This window comes from Elgaria multicarinata, chromosome 2 (genome assembly GCF_023053635.1).
Source record: "Elgaria multicarinata webbii isolate HBS135686 ecotype San Diego chromosome 2, rElgMul1.1.pri, whole genome shotgun sequence".
NCBI classification, from domain to species: domain Eukaryota; kingdom Metazoa; phylum Chordata; class Lepidosauria; order Squamata; family Anguidae; genus Elgaria; species Elgaria multicarinata.
In genome coordinates, this window is record NC_086172.1 from 135,506,881 (window position 1) to 135,519,924 (window position 13,044).

The following is a 13,044-nucleotide window of genomic DNA, read 5'->3' on the forward strand; positions in this document are numbered from 1 at the left end:
ATCTAACGGAACCAATGGAGGCTTCACTAACAAAGATCTCACACTGCAAAACATGGATGTGCACAAAAACAATAGAGCTCATGAGCGATATCTTGATTCTCATTTCACATACAAACAGCGGATGTGTTATGCTCTGTCAGGCTTTGCCAAAGCAGACAGTGTCATTCAGCATATGCATATGTGAGAGTAAATGGAATGTGTGGAGTGGGAACTAATGCATTTCATTGGGCTTAATTTCTGCTTCACACCAGAAAAATAAAAAATAAAATCTGGGGAGCGGCGCAGAAGGGGCAAAGCATATCTCTAGGTGGGTGACATGTGTCCCTTATGTTATGATCTCTGAAAGAAAAATAATGGTATATTTCACATTAAAACTTCCAGCCTAAACATATTGTTTCTGAAATAAATGAGGGAAAGTTTGCTTTAAGCTTACACAACAGAAGGGGAAATTAATTTTAATTTTGAAAAAATATTAATTTGTGATTAGAATTTATTTTATTTTATTTTTATTATTAGGCACCCTGTACATAAAAACTAAATTAAGTTAATTCTCTCTCCCACATGCCAGATGTTTTCCCCTTTCCCTCAGTGGATTGCCACTGGTCTGTTGGCATCTTGAAGGGTATGACCTGGTTCAGACAACACACTCAACCATGCTGCTTAACCACAAAATGGTTATGGGAATGCATGCATTCCCTTAACCATTTTGTGGTTAAGCAGCATGGTTGAGCGTGTTGTCTGAACCAGGCCTATATGCCAGTAGCTGCAAAATGCCTTTGTTGGTTCAAGAGCTGCAGCTGAACCATGGAAAGGCTACACAGGTGATGACATGTGAATGCACTTGCATATGTGAGAGGTACTTTTTCTTCAAGAAATGACAGGAGTTGGGGTGGCAAGTGGGGTGTTGAGTTCCTTGTTTGAGGAGACGCTTGCGCTCCCAACCCCCTCCCCCCTCTAGTACCACCCCTATTCACATATTTCAGCAATGGCTGTTCTGCAGCAACTGCTTTGGGAATGGGACCAATGATAGCAATGGTGGTAAGCTACCCAGATAACTGTACGTTGTGGGATAGCATACCATTGCCATAAACAAATGTTACAAGCAGTTGCCAGCAGGTTCACCTGCAGGAGGGAGGAGTGTCTAGGCAGTTGTGTTGCTATGGAATGGCCAGTGGTGCTCAGTGCTGGCTGATGATGTCATTGGCCTGCTGGACATTCAAACGCCAAATGACTGCATGGTGCTCCCTCAGCAGCCATGCTTCCACTGCCACCAGGTGATGCACTGTTGGTCCACTGCCCTTTAATTGTTCTTCAGTGGTGGTGGCAACTGCTTTCTTCCCTCAGAGTCACTGCATGTAATGAAGATACGCGCAGAATGGCCACAATATGATGTGTGAACTGGCTTTTTGCCATAGTAAATTCTTTAGGAGTGGTTTCACCCTTGGATAAAACTCTGAACCCTCATGACCTACCAATCCCAGGGTTCAGATTACTTTTTAGTTCCTGTTTAATGAACACGGTGTGATGAATTGACTAGGGGGTGGGTGGGTGAGCTTTGGATTCTTACCCAAAGTAAATCTAAAAATGGCCTTGTTCATACATGAAAATGCATCTTGGGAGAACAGCTAATTTAGCCCTAATTTTAGCTTGGATATGTAAGTGACATTTCCTTACATGGCATCTTTTGCTGATCTGCTTCTCCTAGCTTTAAGTCAGGGCCGTCAAGGTTTCCAAAGTGAAAAGCATGCATGGCAACATCTTGAAGATCTGACAGATTTCAAATGGCTTGCCTGATTTTCCATCAAAGAAGAGCTTCAAGTAAAGCATGCTAAAAAGATGTTTAAGCTAAGAGGTTAATATCATACCATCTGGAGAAGCACAAGCACTGACGAAAGTAGCTCAGAGATTCAACTACCCTTTCTAAAGGACCACTAACACACACACACACACACACACACACACACAGAGAGAGAGAGAGAGAGAGAGAGAGAGAGAGAGAGAGAGAATGCTTTCAATGCAAAATGTTATATGCAGCTCATAGCAACAGTTGAATGCAGAACCAATCATGGTTGGGCTTTCAAATATAGCCAAAGAAGCAGCCCTGTATACAACAGCAAGTCTCCTTTGTACTATCCCGTTGCTTCCTGAGATTTATTGCATTTTGATAAACGATCGTTTATGTTGGTTTGACAATTGGAGAATTTATGAATGAGAGCTATTTGCCTAAAGTGATGAACTGAATTGTAAAAGAACCATTAGCAACGATGACACCATTTGAAATTTGTTTAAGAATCAGGTTACAGTTTTGCTTTCTTTTCAATAAAGAGCAAAAAAGACAGCCAAAGAGCATTTATTTCAGGGTAATAAGCTTCTGACAGGCCTCATCAAGAGAGCTTGCAGAGCCAAAGTCATGGGCTGCATTTCCCTCCCTTTTCAGATGTACATGACTTCCCAAAGAGACGCATAAAACTAACTTGTATTTCCCATTTTCATGTACAGTCTCCTTCTGGACCCTGAGAATTTCCATCTATATAAATAAAAATGTAAATGTTCGTTCGAAACAGACGTTATATCTCCGAAAGTTCTTCACCGATTGCTTTGAAATTTTGACACAATGTTGCATTCGAATACGCGAGTGTTGTTATGTAACTATGTTCTATATGGGGTCAAAAGTCTGTCTTAAAATCGAAGAAATAGGCCTCCTCAAAACCAGTCCTGCTGATCATTGTGACATCGCCAACCAGTAGGCCAATCCACTGCCTCTGCCTCCTCTCCTATTTGCATGTTCTCTCCTATTTGCTCTTATAGGTCATTGTGACATCGCCAACCAGTAGGCCAATCCACTGCCTCTGCCTTCTCTCCTATTTGCATGTTCTCTCCTATTTGCTCTTATAGGTCATTGTGACATCACCAACCAGTAGGCCAATCCACTGCCTCTGCCTCCTCTCCTATTTGCATGTTCTCTCACAATTGGCTGAATGAATATAGATGTCACACCTGTGACAGTTACACGTTCTGAAGAAAGGTAACTGCCAGGAGTTTCCACTAACCTCCTCACCGTAAAAACATCCTTTTTTAAAAACCAAACAATCTGCTTTACTTCATCCAAATAATGCCTCGCAGAAGATCACACTTAGATCGTCGTACTTGCAGAGCAGAAGCACTGCGAAGAGAAATTGCAAATCAGACCTAGGAAGAACGGGCATCAGCAAACGAGAAAAAAAGAAAAAGAATGCCTCAAATACGTGCCAAGGAACCAGCCAAGCAACGTTCAGCCAGACTTGAGGATGAACGGTTGCGAGCACGGCAATCGCGTTCTACAGCTTCAGATCTGCTTTGTTCTCAACAGAATGAACGCGACAGGCTGAGAGTGGCTGAAAGACGTCAACGAGAAACAGCACATCAGCGTCAAACACGACTCCGTGGTAAACAATCACACGATTACAATTGCCTTGCATTCCGGTACAATCCAGCTGATGATTATAGTTTGAGGTGGCATGTTCTCATCGGCACTATGACTGAAGTGTGTCCTTATTGCAAGGCTCTTAAATTTAATGGAGAAACAAAAGGAATGTGTTGCGCTGCTGGAAAAATTAAACTGCCTCAACTTGGAGAACCACCAGAGCCATTACAAACTTTGCTTGCTGGATATACCGCAGAATCAAAGCATTTCCTATCTAACATCAGGAAATATAACTCATGCTTCCAAATGACATCGTTCGGCGCAGAAATCATCACAGCTCCATTTATGCCAACTTTCAAAGTCAAAGGACAAATTTATCATAAAGCCGGCTCCTTCCTTCCGTTTCAAGATAGTCAACATAAATTCCTACAAATGTATTTCATTGGTGATGGCAATGATGAATTGAATGCATGCCGCGGAATTTATACCGGCATAAAAAGGTCCATCGTTTCAAAACTGCAACAGCTACTTCACGAAAAAAACAATTTAGTACATTTGTTCAAAACAGCAATTGACATGATGCCATCTGATACACACAAGATTGTTATTCATGCTGACAAAACGCCTGCTGGAGAACATGTGTGAAGATTCAACGCTCCAACTATAGACGAAGTGGCAATTGTTATAGTCGGAGATCAATTTCAACCTAGAGATATTGTTATTCATCGGAAAAACAATCAATTGAAAAAAATTGCAGGAACTCATTGATGCTACGATGCCCTGCAATATCCAATCATTTTTTGGGATGGTGCCGATGGATATCACTTCAACGTTAAGATGATAAATCCAGTCAGTGGCGAAGAAACAGATATGAAATGCAGCGCAATGAACTATTATTCATACCAATTAATGATTCGAGAAAATGAAGACAATCACATTTTGAAATGCCGTCAATTGTTTCACCAATACGTAGATATGTATGCAAAAATAGAAACAGAATGTTTGATATTCATCTGTTTAAATCAGACCAAGCTTCGCTCAGAAGAATACGTTCATTTGCAAGATGCAGTTGTAAATGACGGTAATACAACTAACGTTGGAAGACTAACGATTTTGCCATCTTCATATACAGGCAGTCCACGTCATATGCATGAGTATGCTCAAGATGCAATTGCGTATGTTCGTCACTATGGCCGTCCAGACCTATTCATTACATTCACATGCAATCCAGCTTGGGACGATATACAACAGCTCTTACTTCCTGGCCAATCGCCGGTGGATAGGCATGACATCACAGCACGTGTTTTCAGACAGAAGCTGAAATCGCTGATGGATTTCATGGTAAAACATGAAGTGTTTGGGTCTGTGCGCTGCTGGATGTACTCAGTGGAATGGCAAAAGAGAGGATTGCCACACGCACATATACTAATCTGGCTCAAAAACAAAATCACTTCAAATGAAATTGACAATGTAATATGCGCTGAAATACCAGATGCCGACGTTGATAAGGATTTGCATGAAGTTGTGATGAAAAATATGATACATGGACCTTGAGGTACACTGAATCCAAATTCACCATGCATGATAGACGAAAAATGTTCTAAGCGATATCCTCGAGCATTAGTATCCAACACAGTTACAGGAAACGATGGATATCCTTTATACAGACGAAGATCAGCAGAAGATGGTGGAAAATTAGCAACCATAAAAATGCGAAACGGTGACATCGAAGTAGATAACCGGTGGGTTGTTCCATATTCGCCTTTGCTATCAAAAACATACAAAGCGCACATAAACATGGAATACTGTAACTCCGTAAAATCAATAAAATACATTTGTAAGTACGTGAATAAAGGCAGCGACATGGCAGTTTTTGGTGTGCAACCAGAAATAAGTGATAGGAATGCGGTCATACATATCGATGAAATAGCACAGTATCAGGCTGGAAGATACATAAGCAGCAATGAAGCTGTATGGTGAATTCTATCATTTCCCATACATGAACGAAGTCCAGCTGTTGTTCACTTAGCAGTACATCTAGAAAATGGACGTGTTTATTTCACAGCTGCAAATGTGGAAAAAATAGCCCTGAATCCACTGGCTACAATGTTAACTGGTTTCTTCATGTTATGTCAAAATGATGCATTTGCAAAAACACTGCTGTATTCGGAAGTGGCTACGTATTACACATGGAATGCAAATAGAAAATCATTTCAACGACACAAACGAGGACAGCGAGTCGACGGACAACCTGGCATATTCAAAGAAACAACGATAAGCAGACTGTACACCGTGCATCCCAATCAAGATGAATGCTTCTTTCTTCGCTTGCTGTTGGTAAACGTCTTTCCATCAATTGAGAATTGTCAACGGCGTTACACATGCCACTTTCTGCAGTGCATGTCAAGCTCTGAATTTATTGGAGAACGACCGACACTGGGATGTATGCATTAATGATACGTGCAACACGTCACATCCAAATCAAATTCGTGCATTGTTTGCAATCATATTGACCGCCTGCTCTCCTTCAACTCCAACAGAGTTATGGGAGAAATATAAATCGGACATGGCTGAAGATATTCTCCGTCGAATACGCAAAGAAAATTCAAATATGAACATGGATTTCACACCAGAAATCTACAACAAAGCGTTGATAATGATTGAAGATTTGTGCTTAGAAATCGCAAACAAAGTTCTCAATCAATTGGGAATGCCATCACCGAATCGAACTGTTGCTGCTTCGTTCGATGTAGAATTGCGTCGTGGACAAAATTACAACACGGATGATCTTTTGTCGTATGTGCAATCAAATATTCCTAAGCTAACGCTTGAGCAAAAACGCATTTACGATCAAATAATGAAAACCATCAATAACGGGATTGGAGAAATCTTCTTCTTAGATGCGCCAGGAGGAACTGGTAAAACGTTCCTAATTAGATTGATTCTGGCAGCAATACGATCCCAAAATGACATAGCCTTAGCTCTTGCGTCGTCCGGAATAGCTGTGACATTGCTACCTGGGGAAAGAACTGCTCATTCTGCTTTGAAATTGCCATTAAACATACAATTCATTGAAACTCCCATGTGCAACATTTCCAAAGCATCCGGCATGGGAAAAATATTACAAAAATGCAAACTTATTGTTTGGGATGAATGCACAATGGCACACAAAAAATCACTCGAGGCTCTTGATAGATCATTGCAAGATTTGCGTGGAAACATCAGACCATTTGGGAACGCATTAATATTGCTTGCAGGAGATTTCAGGCAAACATTACCTGTAATTCCTCGATCAACACCAGTGGACGAAATAAATGCTTGCCTGAAATACTCTACTTTGTGGTGACACATAAAGACATTAAAATTAACTACAAATATGCGTGTCCAGCTGCAAAACGTTCGATCAGCTGAGATATTCTCACGTCAATTGCTGGAAATTGGGAACGGAAAGGTGCCGGTTGATCTGACCTCAGGACGAATTTTATTACCTCATAACTTCTGTAATTTAGTGACGTCAAAAGAAGAATTGGTTGAAAAAGTATTTCCAAATATTCAAACCAATTATAAGAATCACGATTGGCTGAGTGAACGAACTATTCTTGTGGCCAAGAACAAAAACGTCTATGAACTTAACAATATTATTCAATCTAACATTCAAAGCGAGGCAGTCACATACAAGTCCATCGACACTGTTGTGGAAGCAGATGAAGCGGTTAATTATCCAACAGAATTTTTGAATTCACTCGATCTGCCAGGGATGCCACCGCACGTACTGCAATTGAAAATCGGCTTGCCAATTATCATGTTGCAAAATATCAACCAGCCAAAACTTTGCAACGGCACGCGGCTTGCAGTAAAAAAAATTACTGAGCAACGTCATAGAAGGAACAATCTTGACAGGACCTTTCAAAGGTGAAGATGTCCTCATTCCTCACATTCCTATGATTCCAACAGATATGCCATTTCAATTTAAGAGATTGCAATTCCCAATTCGATTGGCGTTTGCAATCACCATCAACAAAGCTCAGGGCCAATCTTTAGAATTGTGCGGTTTAGATCTAGACACGGATTGCTTCTCACATGGACAATTTATATGTTGCGTGTTCTAGAGTCAGCAAACCAGACAATCTCTATATCTACACAGACAATGGAACAACTAAATATATTCTATATCCACAAGCAATGTGAAATTAAACACAGTGAAATTAAACACGGTTTTTTGTGAACCGCCCAGACAGCTTCGGCTATTGGGCGGTATAAAAATGTAATAAATAAATAAATAAATAAACATATTAGAAACATCCGCTTTGTCTGTTCTTTCTTTTCAATTTAACCAGACTGAGCCATAGCTAGTCTGGCTATAACAGTTTTCTCACACCTTACTAACCAGTGCTTAGAAAATGTCCACATGTTATTGACATGATTCCAGTGGACAAGTATGAGCCAGAAAGTGTATAGTTTTTATCAAAGCTGATGGTGTTCAGTTTCTTCATTTGTTTATTAAAGGAAATCTGTACACAACAGGCATCGGCAGTAAAACTAAAATGTATCTTTACATCTTTGAAATGAGTAGATATATATTGGCGTTACTGCTGGTGCCTCTTGTGTACAAGTTTCCATTTATGGAAATAATGTAATGGAGGTACCCTAAAAACACACACACAACCAAAAACAAAACAAAACAGCACACCAAGCAAACAATCAGGATTAAACTCACTTCTGTGTCATTTACTCAAAAAGGACTGAATTAGTTTAAATATAAATGTTCGAACTTAATTACTTGGTGTTTCAAGCATGTTATTTTAAGTTTTGCTTGATAAAGCACAAGTCTTTCCTTAAAGAGAAGGTGGAGTTTTGTATGTTGGGGGTTTATTTTAGTCTGCAAAGTCTTCCCTTCCATATAGACATGGAAAGACACCTGCAAACACCCCTTATTCTGGTAACATGAAAAGCAGCCTGAAAGTAAAAGGCAGCCTGATTTTTCAACAATTTCTGGACCCTCTTTAGGGGATGATGAATATCATGCATCCAAAACCATGAGCTACCATTAAGTGGAAATTCTATATAAAAATATATATACCCAAACGTAAGAGTCATGGGAATAAGTCAATACGGAGTTCCAATGGAAAGACTCAAAAAAGCCCCCAGCACAAATAGGAGCAAAAGTCAGAATAGCCATTTTGGGAGGGCACCTTTTTTTGGAGGGGTTCCTGCTACCTATCCAGATGTCTTCAGAGTGCTTCTTCCACCCTGTTAGAATGAACTAAAAAAAAATGGTTTGTAATGTTTTCATCCCCCCACCCCACCCCCCGAGAAGACAACATGGAATTGAGAATGTCTAAAACAAGGAAATTCATTGTCTTCTATAAAGTGTGGAAAGGAGCAATCATTGGAATGGATCCAGCAAAAGTCTCCAATGGAGCTTTTCTGTTGTTGGAATGGGGGAGAAGGCAATCTTCACCACCACCACCCACCCCCCGCTATCCCCTATGTTCCCCAAAAATCTGTGTGTGGGGGGGTGAGGGACCTTCTGAAATGGTGGGGGAGGTAGCATCAGCGGCTGCAGTGGGAGGGGGAATTGGTGAAACTAGGCTCCCCCCACTTTTGCTAGTGGAAATGTTCTAAGTAGAGCTCTGTTTGAGGAAACTTTCCGCAGTGGAATAAAACTCTGGATTCAAGCGATTCTCTTCTTCAACTCCCTATGAATGGGTGTTCCTGGCCAAATATCTATTTGTGCCTATTTATGGGGAATGGGGATAACAGAGAAGAATTGTGGGGTGGGGGGAAGAAAGTGGTGACCATTTTGATCTGGAAAATGTGAAAGACACCCCTCTCCCAAAAGATGTTGGCTTCACCTCCCAATAGAGAAGTGAGAAGACATGTTATTACACCACTCTTCCCTTTTCTTGATTTTTCTTCTGCCCCTTATTGTTCAGTAAAAGAGAGTTTCTAATCTTGTTTGAGACCCTTAAAAGAAGCTGGTCAGGGTTTTTGCTGGTAATTCAACATTACTTATTTGAGAAGCATCAGCACCTTTCATACGTTGAGGTTAACGTTTGGGGTTTCTTTTTCTAGTGCATCAAGAGACATTTTTGAAAACATGGAAAAATGACACAATACATACACACATACACACACACACACACACACACACACACATGCTCCCCTTTCATAAAATTAACAATGGCAGCAAGAAGTAATTTAATCAGCTCCAAGATTCCTTTCATATTATGACAAACCTGTGCACCTCCAGGGTGCTCATCTGCCACAGAGCAAATTTCATATGTCACTCAGATGCGTTACAACTTGCCATTATTTTTGTGGTGTCTATAGCATGGTATTTATGGCAATTCAAGAACAATCTAAAGAAACATCTTAAGAGCTTTGTGCAGGAATAAAAAAAAATTAAGCTACATATGTAGAGCAGATCTGCAGTTGATGTAAATCAGTATTAACTCCCTGGCAGTAAATCAACCCACATTGATTTACACTAGTGGAAAAGTTCTTGCTCCAGATCCCTGTAGGGAATGAAATCATATTTAACCCTGGGTGTGTTTGATAGAGTGTTGCCTGCATTTCTAATTGTGTTGTCTACTGAGCACAGATTTTGAATTAAAAACAACAACTACAGCAAAGTGTTTTAAAAAGCCAAACAATGAAACATTCATTTTTACAAAACCACTTTCTTTATAATGCCCTGGCAAGCTGATGTAGTTACCTACTGTGCAAACTTCACAAGCTGCCCCCCAATCTGGAACCCTGAAGAGGATTCCAAGTGAAGGGGAGGAGGAAATAGAGAACAATGAGAAGACAATGGCAATTAAGGGGAGGGAAGGAATCATGGGATGCTTCTACATGCATTCATAGGAAGTATTTTCAGGCCATTTTGAACAATACAAGGAGCATGTCCTGAACCATGGCCAACCACTTGCCTACGGGAAGCCCACAGACAGAACATGAGTGCAATAGCACCCTCCTGCTGATGTTCTCCAGTGACTGGTATACATAAGCATCTGCCTCTAGTACTGGAGGTAGCCTACAGCCATCTCTCAAATCCCTTTTCAACTTTCAGGCTGAACAATCCTGAAATCCTGCACAAGAATTCATGTCAACCCTCCATTATTGATATGAATTAGTTGGGAAATAGACAATAGTTCTTAAAGGTGCAAACTTATCCCTGGCTGGAATCCCTTGAAATTTCTACTGTGACAGTGGAAAGGGAGCAAAGGCAGTGGAACAAAATGCCCACCACCAGAACCAACAGCACCTGGGAGGCTGGCCGAAAGCGTCAGGGACTGAAAGATTTTGCTGGCCAAGTCCCTGACACAGAGTGACCAAGAATGGGACAGGACATGGGCAGGGTGTGGGAGGCACAGGGAGGAGAACATCTACACCGACTCTCCTCATTACATGGACACACCCATAAATATGGCAAGGGTAATTCACCCAACTCCAATGATAATTAAATAAGTAATTCACCCAACTCCAATGGGAAAGAACAAGATAGAATGAAGTTCACTCCCTCCCTACCCTCTGTAACACCTTTTCTGTGTTTCCTCCCTCCCTTCCTGAGCTGGTTAAATGCAGTCCTACTACTTGTGGACCAGGGGATACCTCCATGAAGAAGCAAAAGAATAATCAAGTAATCTATATAAGAATACAGTAGTGTAAGCTTATTACTAGAGATCTATCAGGTTGATTTTTCTCAATTTTGTTTTAAACTGAACCTTGAGCAGTGTAGATGTGCAGAAAACGTTGAAGGTTTGAAAAAGTTCAAAGCTCAAGCTTTAATAGTCAAAATGTAGCTTAACAAGAATAGCCTTTCTGCCATAAGCAAAAATGGTCTTTCTTGCTGTTGCTGACTTTAAAAGTCCATCTTCTCTAAGGCTTCCCAATGGGTGGAATTTTGTTATCACCCAGCACTACCCAGAATTGCAACTTCCAGTATGCTTTGCCCTCAGACTAGTAGCACCCATAGTGAGAAGGGCTTTACACTAGCAATATAATGATAGCATTGAACCATCATTAGACATTTCTATGAAATGAAGGAAGATCCACCCTAATTTATCAATGTCTCATGGTTTGACTGTCTAGGCATACATTCTAGAATTTGTCACAAAGCACTGGAATCTGCTGTGAATCTCAGGACATATTGCTTCTTATTCTCAGCAGAGGTCTTCATAGTTCTCTCTCTCTCTCTCTCTCTCTCTCTCTCTCTCTCTCACACACACACACACACACACACACACACACACACACACACACGACAAACCAAAGGTGGTAGGAAACACCCCCCTCCAAAAAAACAATTTCTTTACATTACATGGGTTTCATAGCTGGCTACTATCCTTGTTCAGATAGTGAATCACACTAATCATTAAAATAAAATCATATTGTAAATAAATTCCCTTAGTTTTTAAGGAAGTGCAGATTTTGGAATTAGCTTACTAACTTCTAATGTTGTGCTATAAATAATTCTACTAAATCAAATTTTAATTCCCTTTCTGCCGTTCCAGTTCAGCGTTGATTAATTTTCTGTTCCTGTTAATAACTCCTTCTAACCCTCTTTATTTCCGACTTCAGTGTCAAACAAAATACTATGTACAACTAAAGGGGGAGAGCAAACCTTTTCTCTTTCTCTGTGTGTCACTCTTTCTTCCTGTGTATTCCATACCCCCCTCCACAAAGTCTTTCCACAATGAATCTGATCGTGGCTACTTTTCAAAAGAGGCAGCTCAGCCAGTCAACACCGCCATAGCTGGAGACAACCTGCAGTGTCCCCAAGGATGACAGACGGAAAGGCCCACTGTCACCAGAGACCTAAGTAGCAGCTGCCCTTTCCCCAATCAAGGGGAAAGCAGCAGGGGCAAGTCTTCCTCAATCAAGCAGGGTAAGACCTTATCGGGTCATTACCCAGGTGTCCTATTCCCTGCAGAGAAGAACAAGGCTTCTTTAAGCTATCGGATAGTCAATAGAGGTGTCATCTTTTAAACAGAAAGTAACTTCTCTCTTCTTCAGCGTCTGCCATGCTTGGTTGCTTACTGGCCTGTTGCTCCCCCTCCACAAAGCCTTACATATGTTTTCATGTAACAAATGTTCACACATTATTTCTTCTTGTCTGTATTTTGAGCATTTCTTCCATTCAAGTTTATCCAATTGCTCCCCACCCTCCCCAGGATCATTGAACTAAACGCATGTTCTTTGAATATATGAAGCCTAACTTTTTTTTTTTTTTTAAAAAAAGAATACCTTAAAAGAATTTTTAAAAAGCCCTATATATTTACTTATTATTTATTTATTTTACATATTTATACTGCCCAACAGTCTAGGCTCGCTTGGCAGTTTACAACTAAAACCATACTATAACAATCCAGATTAAAACTGAAAACTTTAAAAATCACATAAAACCAGAATAAGTTACAGTCCAGGGGAAAGCTTATCTAAAAAGATATGTTTTAGGAGGCATATAAAAGATATTACATTTTCTGCCTCCCAAACTGCACGAGGGAGGGTTTCCCAGAGGGTGGGTGCTGCTACAGAGAAGGTTAGGCAGGATAACTTGGGAACCAAAGAAGTCAAAAGATGAGGAATGTTCACTCTCAAATAGATTGTTGCCTGTTTTTGCTGTGCTTGCTAGCCGG

General features: G+C 40.5%; 1 pseudogene; it reads left to right on the plus strand.

Moving 5' to 3' along the window:
* Positions 1-4,378: 4,378 nt before the first annotated feature.
* On the plus strand, positions 4,379-12,193 carry LOC134393440 (uncharacterized; annotated as a pseudogene).
* The last annotated feature ends 851 nt before the right edge of the window (positions 12,194-13,044 follow it).